This window comes from Malaclemys terrapin, chromosome 9, assembly GCF_027887155.1.
Source record: "Malaclemys terrapin pileata isolate rMalTer1 chromosome 9, rMalTer1.hap1, whole genome shotgun sequence".
Classification (NCBI taxonomy): domain Eukaryota; kingdom Metazoa; phylum Chordata; order Testudines; family Emydidae; genus Malaclemys; species Malaclemys terrapin.
Window position 1 is genome coordinate 60671075 of NC_071513.1, and position 15064 is coordinate 60686138.

The 15064-nt window shown below is 41.9% G+C and overlaps 1 protein-coding gene across 3 annotated transcripts in view; it reads left to right on the forward strand.

Annotated features, from left to right (window-relative positions):
- The first annotated feature begins 1466 nt into the window (after positions 1-1466).
- The window catches only part of KLHL24 (kelch like family member 24), a 47131-nt gene continuing 33533 nt past the window's right edge, over positions 1467-15064 (forward strand). The window contains exons 1-2 of one of the 3 annotated variants that reach the window (XM_054038988.1): positions 1467-1578; positions 8642-8712. The gene's annotated coding sequence lies outside the window, so the exon portion shown is untranslated. The remainder of the gene's footprint in view (positions 1579-8641; positions 8713-15064) is intronic. The other 2 variants (XM_054038987.1, XM_054038989.1) reach the window with 2 other exon arrangements.

A 15064-nucleotide genomic window follows, 5' to 3' on the forward strand; every position in this document is an offset into this window, starting at 1 on the left:
CTGTTACTGGTTCACTAGCACTGGTAGCAGGTGAGGACATGGCAGATTGTGAAGAGCTGGGCATGCAGAGAAACTACTACCTAAATATAACCAGGAATTATACTATTTCCTCTTCTCCCCATCTCTACAGAGTGGGAGGGAGAGTCTGAGTAACATCTTGGCCCCTTTTTTCCTCATGCAGTGAACTAGCTATGCACTCAGGTGCCTTAGAAATTCAGCGGTATCGGAGCAGTGTTGTTCTCATACAATCCTTGGAGCCAATCTTGCCAAAATTACAGCTTTTCCTGAAGTGAGCAAGAAGGAAAAATCCTGACATTTGTGTTAAACACAATTAAATGGTGCCTACTGACAACACGGTGTATATTGGAGAACAGAGATTAATTGGGGGAGATTGTAGCTGGAGTAGATGAAGTAAGGATCCTCTCTTTTTTTCTTTTTTAACTATTTCCTATTTTGGGGCCTATTTATGAGAGGAGACATTGTCATATTCATTAGTCAGTTGTGTACTTTCCTAATATATATTGGGTAGGCCCCAAAAATACATTTGTAGATTTTGGGGGACACAGAAGCACCAGATACAAAATGCAACAACTGAAGAGAAAACAGTGCTTTAATTTGAAAGATATGGTACTGTCAGATTGCAAAATTATACTCACTCAGGGTGAAGGTTCATTTTTTTTTTTTGTAAGAGGAGTAAAATATAAATTGTTGGTTTTTTTCATTATAATCTTGATAAAGGGAGTTGAGTAGATTTTGGATTTAGGCTGCTAAAATTACATGATAATTTGTAAGCTGTAATACTGTATATCAGTGGGTGTTGGAGAATATTTTTCACTGAGCCTCTCATTTTCTTCTTGCCTGTTCTGCTTCCAATTTCCTCTTCACTAGTTTTTTCTTCTTTCAACTAAATCAGAATTGAAACATTGACTATCGAACAAGAAATCTAGTTTAAAAATTTCACTTATGAATAATTTTCCAATATATAATGTCCTAACAGTCAAGGGCATAAATCAGAACTTTTGTGAGCACTGATGGTTGCACTCACCAAGATTGTGGGCTCATTTTTGGAAGTGGCCTTCTGAAAATATTACCTCAAGTTACAGCTAAGGACTAAATTTTCACTGCAGTTAAGACTATTCAGTTCTAGTTCCATTCAGAAAATTCATGTGTAAATTATACATGCCAACAAATGCCTGGGTGTATCTATATTTTAGATGGGTGGTGCAATTATTTTTGGGAAGTTGGCCCTTGATAGTTGCTAATGGTTTAAAATACCAACTTCAACTCTGACCATGGACTAAAATGGGCAGGCAAACGACGTGACACGGATGTTTGCATCGCTGTGGTCTCTTTGAACTACATCTCCCAAGTACTTCTGCCGCTGTGCTCCCACTGGCTGGCGTGTCACTGACATCATGTGTTTTGGCTTTGGCAGGTCACATGTTTCTCAGGGTCTCCTTTGTTTTGAGTTGAGCTGGAGCTAGAGAGACAGCCCTAAAACAAAAAAGGCAGAACCAGAGGACAAGCAGCAGCCCCACTTCCCAGCACCAGCAAATCTGCAGGAGCCAGGACTGAGAGGTAACGGGTGTCTGTGCGTAGCTGTCAGCGAATCACAGCGGCAGTCACCCTGTGTGTTGGGGGGCTCCAGGGGCTGGGGCCAGGAGCCGTGTCCCAGCACACCAGGTTGTCTGCTGCCAGCGGGGACGGGTGTAAAGCAGCCTGGGGCAGGGACCATAGACTTTAAGCCCAGAAGGAACCAACGTGCTCATCTTGTCTGACCTCCTGCCCATGGCAGGCCACAGCGCCTCACCCACCCGCTGCTGTGACAGACCCCTACCCCCACAGCTCGTGGCCAAGGGAGCAGGAGGCTGAGCCTGCCGGTCTCTGGGCGCCTAGTAACGTCCCCCCCCCCCCCAGGTGGGTGTCAAGTTCCCCTCCCCGAGCATCCGGTCTCTAGGTACGGAGCGGTCCCCAGCCTGGCGGGGAGGGGGCGCAGGCTGGGCTTGCTGAGGGGCCCGGGGCTCGGCCGCAGGGGGACAGGCCTGGCGCAGGCGCGGAGCCTCAGAGAACCGGGCTCCTCGCCGGGGTCCCCCGTGTGCCGGCTGTGTCCGTCGCGGCGGGACACGTTGTGGTTGAGCCGATCACAGGGGATGACCCTTTCTCGGGGGGAAGAGGTGCTGCCCCCCCATCACAGTAACCCCTCCGGGCCCGGCGAGGGTACTACAGGGCCTAGAGAGGGTAGTAACGTTCTTTCTCCCCCCCCTTGGAGTATGTGGACTAGGGCAAACCACAACGGAGGGAAGGGGTGGCGCTGCACCCCTCGGTATTTAGTAATTTGGATCCTTCCTTTCTTAGCCTCCTCCTAATAACAAAGGTGTTGGGGGGGGGTTAAGGGTACTGGCGATTGGATAAAAAGGGAGCAGGAGGCGGGACTTTGGTGCTGCTTCGGTCTGATTGGGCAGAAATATTCGGGCGAGGAGATGGGTTGTCGCTAAGGCTTCCCCGGGTGAAGGTGAGCTGGAGGGCGCGCGCGTGCGCACACGTGGCAGCCCATGATGCTGGTAGTGCCTTGAGGGAGCCCATTGTAGTAACGCGCATGCGCACACCTTGTGGTGCCCAGTGGAGGTCGGGATGGTTATCATTCCTGGCGCCAGTCTGAGGCATTCCTCCCCCGTCCCCTTGGTTCGCCGCCGGACGGTCTCCAGCCGGAGCCCGAGGGAAGGGGACAGGCGGGCGGGCCAGGCTGTTGTCCAGGCCGCCGCCTAGAGTAGTTGTGTAGAGCGGGCTCCGGACCGGGAGAGACCGACCCGCTCAGCGCGGTGCGGGCCCATGTCGGGAAGTGCCAGGTGTGGAGGCCAGGGCTGCTCCCTTGTGCGCCTCCCCGTGGCCCTGGCAGTGGTACGCGCACAGCGCCTATGGCTGCAAGCGCCCTTGTGTTGTGATTCCAGGTAACAGGCTGCCAGTTGACTAGCTCCATGTAGATACTAGAAACTCCGCAAACATGGCTTTTTTTTTTACCCGGAACAACTGTTTGTGGAGGGCTACGTCTTCACTAGCAACGTTAAAGCTGTTCCCGCGCTATAAAAAACCCACCTCCAGGAGGGGAATAGCTACCAGCGCTGTGCCGAGACTACACATTAAGCGCTGCTGGGTGAAGACGTTGCCAATGAAGACGTGCCCATAGTAAAGCCTTGACCATCTTTTGCAGAACAGAATCTCCCCGGTATAGACAGACCCTGAATTGCATGTTAGTCTGAACTAGTTTTGAAATGCATTTGTTAGGTCTGAACTGCCATTTAAACCTTTTTAAAAACTTAGGCAACTGTGCCTATTTAAAAACGGGTTTTTTTTTAAATTTCTAGTATAGACAAGTCCAAAGTGGGATTAAACGAATATTAAAATGAGATATTTGGCAATGCTTCTCAAAGCAGTTAAGTGCTTCCTGTCCCACACTGATTGTCCTAAATAATTCCAAATCACAGAGATTAGAAACAGAGGGGTTTCTTAGTTGACAGTGACACAGCAACACAACTGTGTCTCTTTACCATATATTGTTTCTGTTGCAAATAATCTAGAGTCTGGTAAATCATGCACTGGGAAGAATGGTACCAGGCTTCTATTTTTGTAGTACTGTTCATACCGACCCTACATAGAGTAAACAAGTTATGAGTACATTGCCTCAGCCTGGGAATATCGCCACATGGGCCTCACAACTCACTTAGGCAAAACTCCCATTGACCTCAGTAGGCCTTTATGTTGCAACCTTTTGTAGCAGTTTTTTGCCATTTCACTCTTGTGTGTGGGGGGGGAGAGGGGGTGGGGAACAACAACCTTGAAACATTCTTGGATTATAACTGTGCTAATATGCAGTTAGCCCTCAGGGCACAAAGTATAAATAGAATCCTCCTGATAATACCTGGTGAAATAGTACTCAAGTTTCAGGACATACATTTATAACATATGCAAAATCTGTATTTAAATAATGTTAGGGCTGTGATGCAATCAGACAAAAGCCAGTAACCCATGCTCTGCCATTGACTCAAGTGGCTGTAAACAGGAAAAAGTCAACAGTGTAAACTGAAGACAATATCAGCCTTCAATTTCCTGGCTTTTGTCCATGATTTTTACCGCCTTGATGGTACAATGCATCTTTTTTCTATTTCTGTGTTTCTGTGGGATTTTTTTAACAAAGAAATATTCAGGTGTATAAACGTAAGTATAAAACCAATCTTGCCATCGTTACACGCTCAAAACTCCCACTGATTTAAATTAAACGTGACATAAGGAAATCCCATTGAATTAAGGCATTAGGAGTGGTTTTAGTGTACTGCACGTCAGTTCTTCAGTCACAGATTTCAAGAGCATGCAAGACCTGAATTTCTAGTGTAAAATAACAAGCAGAAAAAAACTCTTAAAAATCCCTGAAACTTTTTAGACCTTTCTAATGTCACACAGAAACAAAAAAAGAAACATTTCCCCCCTTTTATACATCACTTTTTAAAAGCAGGCTGAACAAAAGTTAGAGAATATACTGTAGGGAACAATCCTATTTTGGTCAGAAGGATGGACTAGATGAACAGTCTTTTCCGTATTTGATTTATGATGTCCAACTATGTGGAATAAAGCACATCCACCTGATATGTTTGTTAAAATAATCATTAAAATAATTAGAATGAGAATTAAAATGCAGTTATTAGGCTTCAGCATAAACACTGGTATTTATTTAGTTGTATTACAGTAGAGGCCCACCCAAGGTCGTTGCACTAGGACAGTGCTATACAAACACATAGCTTTGTCTTGACTAGGATTAAAGGTGTGTTGTTAGAGTAGATAACACCTAGTACTACACACAGCAGCCAGACTATGGATTTGGATTTTGTTTGTTTTTACCATGTGTTAGTAACGTGATAAAAAAACACCTGTTTTCCTGGTAAAGACAAGGCTCTGGGCCAGGTTTACATTAGCAACTTTTGCCACTGTATTAATGTTGGTAAGGGTGTGATCTTTTTCTTATGACATTTCTATGCTGGCAAAAGCCCTAGTGTAGATGCAGTTATACTGGCATAAAAGTGCTTTTGCCCATGTGTCTTATTTTGCTCAGGGAACCAGTATAAGCTATCCTGACAAAAGCAATTTTTGCCAGGGCAAGCTATATGTACAGTAGATGGGTTTGCCAGTAGAGGTATACTGACTGTAGTCTTTCATTAATTTGGGGTGCAGATTACACAAGTCACTAATCACAGGTTCTTTAGTCAGGTGGCTACTTGAAATTATTATGAGATTGGAGAGCCACACTTAGAAACTTGAATTATCCAAATAAATCCAAGGATAATCGTTAGGGCTGTCAAGCAATTAGAAAAATAAATCACGATTAATTGCTCTGTTAATAATAGAATACCATTTATTTAAATATTTTTGGATATTTTCTAAATTTTCAAATATTGATTTCAATTACAACGCAGAATACAAAGTGTACAGTGCTCACTTTATATTTATTTTTAGTACAAATATTTGCACTGTAAAAATGATAAAAAATAGTATTTTTCAATTCACCTCATACAAGTACGGTAGTGCAATCTCTTTATCAGGAAAGTTGAACTTACAAATGTAGAATTATGTACAAAAAAAACCTGCACTCAAAAATAAAACAATGTAAAACTTACAGCCTACAAGTCTACTCAGTCCTACTTCTTGTTCAGCCAATCGCTACAGACAAACACGTTTGTTTACATTTGCAAGAGATAATGCTGCCTGCTTCTTGTTTACAATGTCACCTGAAAGTGAGAACAGGCGTTTGCATGGCACTATTGTAGCCACCGTTGAAAGATATTTACCAGCCAGATGCGGTAAAGATTTATATGTCCCTTCATGCTTCAGCCACCATTCCAGAATACATGCTTCCATGCTGATGAAGGGTTCTGCTCAATAACAATCCAAAGCAGTGTGGACCGACGCATGTTCATTTTCATCATCTCAGTCAGATGCCACCAACAAAAGATTGATTTTCTTTTTTGGTGGTTCGGATTCTGTAGTTTCCTCAGCAGAGTGTTGCTCTTTTAAGTCCTCTGAAAACATGCTCTATACCTCGTCTCTCTCAGCTTTTGGAAGGCACTTCAGATTCTTAAACCTTGTGTCAAGTGCTGTAGCTATCTTTAGAAATCTCACATTGGTATCTTCTTTGCATTTTGTCAAATCTGCAGTGAAAGTGTTCTTAAATCAAACAACATGTGCTGGGTCATCATGCAAGACTGCCATAACATGAAATATATGGCAGAATGCAGGTAAAACAGAGCAGGAGACATACCATTCCCCCCCCAAGGAGTTCAGTCACAAACTTAATTAACGTACACCTCTACCCCGATGTAACATGACCCGATATAACATGAATTCGGATATAACGCGGTAAAGCAGCGCTCCGGGGGGGCAGGGCTGCGCACTTCGGCGGATCAAAGCAAGTTCAATATAACGCAGTTTCACCTATAACGTGGTAAGATTTTTTGGCTCCCGAGGACAGCGTTATATTGGGGTAGAGGTGTATTATTTTTTTAACAAGCATTATTTTTTTAACAAGCATCATCGGCATGGAAGCATGTCCTCTGGAATATTGGCCAAAGCATGAAGGCACTTACAAATGTTTAGCATATCTGGCACGTAGATACCTAGTAATGCCGACTACCACAGTGCCATGCGAACATCTATTCTCATTTTCATGTGATGTAAATAACAAGCGGGCAGTATTCTCTCCCGCAAATGTAAACAAACGTGTTTGTATTAGTGATTGACTGAACTGGAACTAGGCCTAAGTGGACTTGTAGGGTCTAAAATTTTACACTGTTTTATTTTTGAGTGCAGGGTTTTTTTGTACATAATTCTACATTTGTAAGTTCAACTTTCCTGATAAAGAGATTGCACTACAGTACTTGTATGAGGTTAATTGAAAAATACTATTTCTTTTTATTATCATTTTTACAGAGCAAATATTTATACTAAAAATAAATATAAAGTGAGCACTGTACACTTTGTATTCTGTGTTGCAAATTGAAATCAAATATTTGAAAATGTAGAAAAACATCCAAAATACTTAATAATTTTCAATTGGTATTCTATTGTTTAACAGTGTGATTAAAACTGCGATTAATCACAATTAATAACAAATTTTGAGTTAATTGCGTGAGTTAACTGCGATTAATTGACAGCCCTAATAAGCATCAATACACAGAAAACTCCTAAAGAATAAAGCAGTCCCTGCTGACATACTCACAATATAGTAGAGACTGGTGAAGATAGAAGAAAGAGTCAGTGCAGAACATCATAAGTGGGATGTAATGCTCCCGGCTTCCACCATCTGATCACCCCGATGCACACACCAGAGATTGGGCATACATCTTTTTTTATACTCCTTTTCCCTGAGCACCCACACACCCAGGTACCATATTTAGATTATTTTCCAGCCTAAGGTTCATGTAGGGTTATCCAGAAAACCATAACTGGGTTCTGATTGTTGACACAAGCCACATGCCTCGGTACATTTTCTAATATTTCTAACGCATCAATGCAGTTAACTTCATGTTTACACATACTAAAAGTCCCCCTGGTTTTTGTTCTTTTCCAGTTTACTTATTTATTACAAGATCTATATTGCAAAAGTACTTATAACCTAAGCCAAACACTCAAGCTAACTTATGTCAACTGTTTATGCTAACTGCTAGGCCTCACTAGGTCTACTGCTGATAGCAAAGCCTATTTGAAATAATTCTTTATAGTGTTTCCCCTACTTTTATAACAGCTGTTCTTAAGCAGCTTAGTTTATTTTAACATATGAATTAACAATACAGAAACTCCTAAACAAGGGTTTCCAAGATCAGGTCGGGCTTCAGTGGTCAATCTGGCAAACCTTTCATAATGTAGACCTGGCCTTAGGGCTTGTCTACACTTGGGCCAAGTCTACACTACAAAGTTTTGCCTATACAACTTATGTCAGAATATGAAAAAAATCATCCCTCTAGCCAACATGCTGGCAAAAAAAATCCATGTAGATGCAGTTTATCCTGCAAAAGAATCTTCATATGCTGTAGCTTACGTCATTTAGGGAGGGTATATATAGCTATAGACACTTACTACAACAACAAGCAGGTTCTTCTGTTGACCTAGCACTGTCTACACTGGGGCTTAGGTCGTCTTAACTCCATTACTGAGGGTGCAGATTTTTCACAACTCTGATGAATGTAGCTAGGTCAACCTTTTTCTAGTGTAGACTAGCCCTAATACCACCTTCCCGAACAACATTAGCTGTGCTGACAAAAGTACCCTTCAGTCGGAATAATTGGGTTTACACTGGACTGTTTTTTTTTTTTTTTCCAGCATAGCTATATTGGTTAGGGGTTATGATTTTTTACATTCCTAGCCAATATAATTATGCTGGCGTAAATTTGTAGTATAGATCAGGCCTACCCCATGGAGTTATTCGGGAACAGTTGTTCCTAAATCAGGCAATGTGTAGCATAGCCCTTAGACAGCATAGACTTTAACATGTGCTAATGTGATGAAATTGAAGTTTATGGGGGAGCAGTATGAGATGGTCCCTGCCCCAAAGAGTTTAGATGAATGGGGAAATTCACATCTCTCCAATCTATTGTTTCAGGTTGTCTGCAGACTCAGGAAAAGAGAAGCACAGTGGTTCACATTCCAAAAGTTTTCTTCACAACTGTAAGGGTAAACATTTACAGTATTTACTTTTTACAGAAAATGGTAGGGCCACCAGAAAAATGCCAGCTACAACAGTGATTGGTACTATATGAATACCAAAGATTAATAGATAAAAACAAGTTGGAACAGCTTTTTGCCTTTTTCAGTTAACCTTTGGCTCAGCTTAATTAAAACTTTTTTTATTATGAAGTAGCTGGATTTTTCAAGGGTTTAGATCCCCTTGTGCAATACAAGAAATTAACATTATGTTAGGGAGCAACTTTTCTTGCCAATTTTAATTACAGAAGCACAAAAGGTATGTCACATCTGTCAAATTTTTCCTTTCATATAATTTTAAGTGTATCCAAATTATGGGTAAAAATTTGGTTTAAAAAAAATTAACTCACTGCACAAACCTTATACACCAAAGCAGCGTTTTACAGTTGATGTATAGTTCACTTCATAACATGGGATTATAAAAGTGACATGAAAGACTGCTGTACTGGAACAGTGAAAATTTATGATCTTGGTTCTCCAGTGAGCTCTGCCTGGCTCAGGGGTTTGCCTACCCATAGCTCATTGCAAGATCAGGGCCTAAATATTAAAGTGACCTCAAAACTTGTCAATGGAAAAAATGGATTGTTCTTTCTGACAAAATAAATGAACATACCTTCTTTGTGCTGATTTAAGGGCCAGTCTCACCAAACCTTCCGCATGAAAGTCTTCCTTACTCTCACAAGTAGTTCAGTTACCTCAGTGTGACTCTCCATGTAAATAAAGATTTACACAAGGTCTTGCCATTATTTTTCTTCTATGTATTATGTCATTTTAGAGATGTAGGGGTTGCTTAGAAACTTTACTCTTTGGGGGATTTTTCATTTCTCTCTCTTTAGCTTTAGTTAAATTTGTGCCTTGTTCCTGTTTCGTTTAATCCACTCTGAATCCAGTAACATGGAGTTAGTCAGGAACAGCTGTTGCACTTGACATTCACACCCTAATTTACCTGTGTTAACTTTCAAGTGTAGACAAGCCCTAGGGCCCACCCCCACTCTCCCTGTTAACACTGATGCAACTGAATGGGTGGTAGCACCAATGGAAGTATTTTTCTGATATTACCTAAACAAGGCCATAGAAAGGACAGTACGTATAAATTCTAGGAACTACACCTCTACCCCGATATAACGCGACCTGATATAACACGAATTCGGATATAACGCGGTAAAGCAGCGCTCCGGGGGAGGGGGGTGGGACTGCGCACTCCGGCAGATCAAAGCAAGTTCGATATAACGCGATTTCACCTATAACGCGGTAAGATTTTTTGGCTCCCGAGGACAGTGTTATATTGGGGTAGAGGTGTAATTCCTGTTCCCATTGCAGTTAGTGGAAATACAACCTTTTAATTCAGCAGGACAAGGATTGCAATCTAAAACGTTTAAAAGCAGTGAATTCTACTATTGGTTTGTTGTAATTTGCTTTCCTCCCTAATTTCTTCCCCCCTTTGGTATCATTTGTGTGATATACTTTGTTAGTAATAATAATGTGATAAATAATAAACTAAAGCTTCATAAAAGTGCATGGTACTTTAAAGAAATGAAAGAAGATTGGTAGCTCTTGAGAGCATTTCTTTAAAGTACCATGCACTTCGATGAAGCTGTATTTTATTATTTATTACATTATTATTTTACTAATTGATTGCTGACTTTTGTCCTCATCCCTGTACAAAGTATAGAAGACACACGTTCCCTTCCTCAATGATCTTGCAGTTTAGGTCAGGGGTTCTCAAACTGTGGCTTGGGACCCCCAAAGTGGGTTGTTTCGGTCCCCGTTCGTGAGGTCATGTAGTAATTTTTCTTGTCAGAAGGGGGTCACGGTGCAATGGTTGGTTTAGAACTATTGGTTTAGGTACATGGCTTGAAAACACAATGCCTGTTATTAAGCAATTAATAAGTATTATGAATTGCACTGTATATTGCATGCTAAAACTTAAATTTGTCAATTTAATAAGAACCAAATCCTGCTTTCTTTACTTATGTGAATAATCCCATTGAAATCAATAAGATTGCTCATGGGAATAAGATGAAAAGAATTTTGCCCTGTTATGCTATACACTAAGGCCATAATTCTGTTTACATGCTAGTTTTACCTGGGTATAACTCCATCAGCTTCATTGAAGTTACTTCTGATTTACATCAGTTAGATCAAAATCAGGCCTTTAGGTTTATAGTTATATTCTCACAGTTGCACTTTCCTTTTTTACTGCTGATGTAAATCCCAATCTGCCACACTTTCTCATGCTGAGTAGCCTGAATTTACTGTACAATTAGTATCAATATGAGTAAATGTGGCAGGGTTAGGCCTCAATATAAGAATATAAGAACCATACTGGATCAGACCAATGGTCCTTTTAGCCCAGTATCCTGTCATCTGACAGTGGCTGGTGCCAGATGCTTCAGAGGCAATGAACAGAACAGGGCAATTTAGCAAGTGATCCATCCCTGTCGTCCAGTCCCAGCTTCTGGCAGTAAGAGATTTAAGGACACTCAGACTACAGAGTTGCATCCCTGACTATCTTGGCTAATAGCCATTGATCCTCCATGAATTTATCTAATTTTTGTTAACCTTCACAACATTCCACAAGTTGACTGTGTGATGTGTGTACAAGTACTTCCTTTTTGTTTGTTGTAAACCTGCTGACTAGTAATTTCATCAGGTGACCCCGATTCTTGTGTTATGTGAGGGAGTAAATAACATTTCCTTACTCACTTTCTGCACACTATTCATGATTTTATAGACTTGTATCATGTTCCCCCCCTTTAGTCATCTCTTTTCTCAGATGAACACTGTCTTTTTAATCTCTCCTCATCTGAAAGCTGGTCCATTATCCCTAATCATTTTTGTTGCCCTTCTCTGTAATTTTTACAATTCTAATATATCTTTTTTGTGATAGGGCAACCAGAACTGCATGCAGTATTCCAGGTGTGGGCATACCATGGATTTATATAGTGGCATCATGGTATTTTCCATCTTATTATCCATCCCTTTCCTAGTGGTTCCTAATATTCTCTTAGCTTTTTTGCCCTCTGCTGCCCTTTGAGCAGATTTTTTCGGAGAACTATCCACAGTGATTCCAAGATCTTTCTTGAGTGCTAGCAGCTATTTAGGCCCCATCATTTTGTAAGTATAGTTGGGATTATGTTTTCCAATTCACAATACTTTATCAACATTCAATTTCATCTGACATTTGGTTACCCATGTATGCAGTGTAGTTGTAGCCGTGTCAGTGCCAGGATATTAGAAAGACAAGATGAGTGAAGTAATATCTTTTATTGGATCAATTTCTGTTGGTGAAAGAGACAAGCTTTCAAGCCACACAGAGCTCTTCTTCAGGTCTGGGAAAGGTATTCCGAGTGTCCAAACTAAATGTAAGGTGGAAAAGATTGTTTAGCATAAGTAGTTAGCACATATCGTAAGGGACCATTCAAGGTACAGTGGCCTGTTAAAACCTCTGCAGTCATAGGACCAAAAGGGGGCTAGTGGATTACAGATTTTTGTAATAAGCCCTAAATAAGGCTACGTTTTAGTCACAGGTATTTTTTGTAAAAGTCACAGACAGGTCACAGGCAGTAAGCAAAAATTCACGGTCCGTGACTTGTCCATGACTTTTACTAAAAATACCCGTGACTAAAACGGGGGGAGGGGAGGCTGCCTGAGGGCATGGCAGGAGCTGAGGGAGGGCGGCCTGTGTGCTGGGGGAGGGCAGTTGGTGGCACACGACCTAGAACCCTCGCTGGTGCTGGAGGGGGCAGTTGCGCACTGCCTCCGCCCAGAGCACTGGCTTTGCGGCTCCCATTGGCTGGGAACCATGGCCAGTGGGAGCTGTGGGGGTGGTGCCTGCAGGCAGAGGCTGTGTGTAGAGCTGCCTGGCCATGCCTCCACCTAGCAGCTGAGCGAGGGGGATGTTGCCACTTCCGGGGAGCCCCCCAGGTAAGCGCCATCCAGAGCCCACCTCACCCCGTCCCATGCCCCAACCTCCTGCTCCCTCCCACACCTAAACTCTGCTGCTGGGCGGGGAGCGCAGTGGCCCAATACTGCCCCAGCAGCAGCTGGTACGACTGGTGCAGGGGCTGCCTGAGGTGCCCCATAGCCAGGTGCACCGGCCGCTGCAGAAGTCATGGAGGTCACGGAATCCGTGACCTCCGTGACAAATTTGCAGCCTTAGCCATAAATCCAGTGTCCATTTACCCAGTCATCCAGTTTTTTGAGATCCCTTTGTAACTCTTCACAGTCAGCTTTGGATTTAACTATCTTGAATAATTTTGAATTGTCTGCAAACTTTGCCACCGCAATGTTTACCCCCTTGTCCAGATCATTTATGAACAGGAGTGGCCAACCTGTGGCTTTGGAGCCACATGCAGCTCTTCAGAAGTTAATATGCGGCACCTTGTATAGGCACCAACTCTGGGGCTGGAGCTACAGGTGCCAACTTTCCAATGTGCCAGGAGGTGCTCACTGCTCAACCCCTGGCTCTGCCACAGGCCCTGCCCACTCCCCTCAGCCTGCCACGCCTTTGCTCCTGCACACCACGAAACAGCTTATCGGGAAGTGCAGGGAGGGAGGGGGAGGTGCTGATCACCGGTGGGTGGGAGGCGCTGGGAACAGGGTGGAGGAGCTCATGGGGGGCTGCTGACATATTACTGTGGCTCTTTGGCAATGTACATTGATAAATTCTGGCTCCTTCTCAGGCTCAGGTTGGCCACCCCTGATTTATGAATATGTTGAAAAGCACTGGTCCCAGTACAGATCATTGGGGGACCCCACTTTTTACCTCTCTCCACTGTGAAAACTGACCATTTATTCTGACCCTTTGTTACCTATCTTTTAACCTATTACTAATACATGAGGAGCTTCCCTCTTATCCCTTAACTGCTACTTTGCTTAAGAGCCTTTGGAGAGGGGTCTTGTCAAAGGCTTTCCGGAAGTTCAGGTACACTATATCAACTGGATCATCCTTGTCTACATGTTTGTTGACCCCCCTTAAAGAATCCTAGTAGATTGGTAGGCCATGATTTCCCTTTACAAAAGTCATATTGACTCTTCCCCAACAAATCGCTTTCATCTATGCGTCTGATAATTCTGTTCTTTATTATAGTTTCAACCAGTTTGCCTGGTTCTGAAGTTAGACTTATTGGACTGTAATTGCCAGGATTGCCTCTGGAGCCTTTTTAAAAAATCAGTGTTACATTAGCTATCCGCCAGTCATCTTGTACAGATGCTGATTTAAGCAATAGGTTACATACCACAGTTAGTAGTTCTGCAATTTCATATTTGAGTTCCTTAGAAAGCAGTATAACTGGTGAGTTTAATATTTTCATTTGGCCCAGGAGATGTCACTACTGGATAAAACTGTTGCAAAATCAATTGGATAGAGTATAGAGATACAGGTTAGAATATCAAGTGACACAATATTAACTGGGTGCTTTAGCAGGCTTTATTGAAAATGTTACATTGAATGCAACAGTATTCTTTAGGCAATAAATTGACATGTAATCCATGTGTTAATCCAAATTAAGGATAATTATTTTGTAGCCTTCATATGACCTTATCAAAAGTGTTTTCTACCTTGTAAATAATTTCTAGAGGTTTTCATTAAATTGTGTCTGAAATAGAATTGAGCCCTATGTAAAAAGCAACAGTATGACGTTTGGTATATTTATAGTGTTCCTTTTTAAAATTGTCTGAGTGAGAAAATTGTACTACAGAATACAGTCAAGAATAGTGCCTTCTAAAGAGGCTTTATAAAAAGCCTGTTTAAAAAAAAGTATGGTTCATTTTGTTCTATGTTAAGAGATGGTGTAACCGGACTTTGGTCCAGTAATATGCAGCTCTGAAGATGCTGGGCAGTCAGGAAATAAAATTAGTATTAGAAACAGCATTACTGTCTCTGCACATGGGGAATGAGAGGAAATGAACGTAATCTCTTAGAATCCTTTTTTTAAAAAGAATCTTTTGCACAAGTTTTAAAATAATTTGAGACACATCTTCCTGGAAGTTTAAAAATGAATCCATGCACTTAGAATTATGGAAGTTAGTGCAGGAGTGCTTCCCAGGTTTTGTAGGTCTTTAATCCAGTTGGTTTTAAAAATCAGGAATCAAAAGATATACCAACTGAGCTATGCTTATAGGGATGATCATCGTATATACCTTCACCAGGCTATGTCTAGGCAAATTAATTATATTATATTCACAGGCAACCTTAATTCATTTCCTAACCTTTGAGTGTTTGACTTTGCAATCTTAATAGTATTCTTTTAACATACTTTGTGTGTGAGTGAGAGAGCTGTATATATTGATAATGATATAATGCCTTCGACTATAGTCT